Genomic DNA, 1,661 nt, shown 5'->3' on the forward strand with positions numbered 1-1,661 from the left:
AGGGGTAGATAACACGCAGCGTGCAATCTGTCCTAGAAAAATTATGCGCCCGCAGCGTGCATTTTGAAGATATTTCTGTATTTGCACGATGCGTGTACGGTTATCGTAAAACCTTATGCGAACGCATCGTGCAAATTAGGTGAAAATAATTATTTGAACGCATTTTTACCCTGGCTTCATCAAGACTTGAACCTGGAATTCTAAAATAGACGTGCACGCCCTTGTCCACTCGTCCAGCGAACACGGCTGGCAGATAGCGCGTTCTGTACCCTTTATGAACTGCCCCCCTCCGTAGGCCCCTGAATTCTCCGCGTGCGCATAACGATTCTGCCGTAGTCCGCACGCATCGTGTCTATTCTCTTCGTTCCACTATGCGCACGCTTAAAAGAAAATCCCGCGTGCGCATAACTATTTAGGGGTAGATAACACGCAGCGTGCAATCTGTCCTAGAAAAATTATGCGCACGCGTCTCTGTGCAGAAAATTCCGCGTGCGCATAACACAAATTGGTATTTGTGCACGCATTCCGCGTGCACATAAGTTTTTCTTGGCTTATGTACACGCAGCGTGTACATAATATCGGTCTACCATCATTACCGTCTGTAAGGCAATACACCACAGTTTGCGGGTTTGACTACCCGATTTGCCCGTAAGGCGCCATGGCCTGCTTGGGTATGCAAACCCCCAAAACTGGGGAGTATTAGCCTTCACACTCGGTACAACTCTGGCATGCTGACGAGCAAGTCAGCGGCTTCGAAACGCTTACCCAGTTCTCATAGACCTGCCTGATGGACAGCACCACCGACCCCGTCGTTTGGTTCACGATAAGTTCACGCAACTGTAAAAGATAGGCGGGCAACAGGTTATCCTATCTAGGGGTAGGCATCTAGTGCGTCTAGTATTTGTGGGTGAATGGACTTTGGACTTACTAAACATACTAAACTAAAAGTACGCGTCACAGGCACGCAGATACTGCGTTAAGTGCGTTAAAGGAAGGCCAAATTGTAATATCTAGGTTAGTCTCAGGTGACAAACAAAAGTAATGTGCTTATGTGCCTACAAATGAAATGAAAACAAAAAATCGTTCTGTGTTCACCACAGCCCAGCGCAGTGCAGCACTTCTAAATTCAAATACAACGGCCATGTATTTTAAACTCTACTGATCGAAAATATATCTCTACTCTAGAATTCTCGTACTGTGTACATTCTGAAACACAGGCACATTTACGAAAACTACGTCAACGAACTACAAGAAGCGCTAGCTTCTCATACACGGACAGACTCACGACGACTCGGGTCACTTGTCCGACTGAGCTTCGCTTCGCTCAATGACGAGTTTCGCCTTGCTCGGCGACGAGTGAGCCTCGCTTTGCTCAGCGGCAACCGCATTCGCTGACCTCTTTCATGGACTTGCTCATGTTTCCTAGGAACGGTACGTCCTCCTGCTCCAACTCGGTCAGGTCCAAGCTGTTGAAGCCGGGTTTTAAGATGCCATTGAACTAAGAAAAAAACAGTGCGTCAGTCAGTTGTTAATTTTCACAGTGCAGTAAATTAATTATCCTGTCCCTTTCTGCTACGAACCCTCGCGCGCATCTCCGGGTGGAACACGACCAGTCCGTTGTTGGTGACCATGAAGATGTACCCGTTGACGCCCACCTTGTG

The sequence above is a fragment of the Frankliniella occidentalis genome, unplaced genomic scaffold (genome assembly GCF_000697945.3).
Source record: "Frankliniella occidentalis isolate FOCC.00 unplaced genomic scaffold, Focc_3.1 Scaffold1954, whole genome shotgun sequence".
In the NCBI taxonomy this organism is placed as follows: Eukaryota; Metazoa; Arthropoda; class Insecta; order Thysanoptera; family Thripidae; genus Frankliniella; species Frankliniella occidentalis.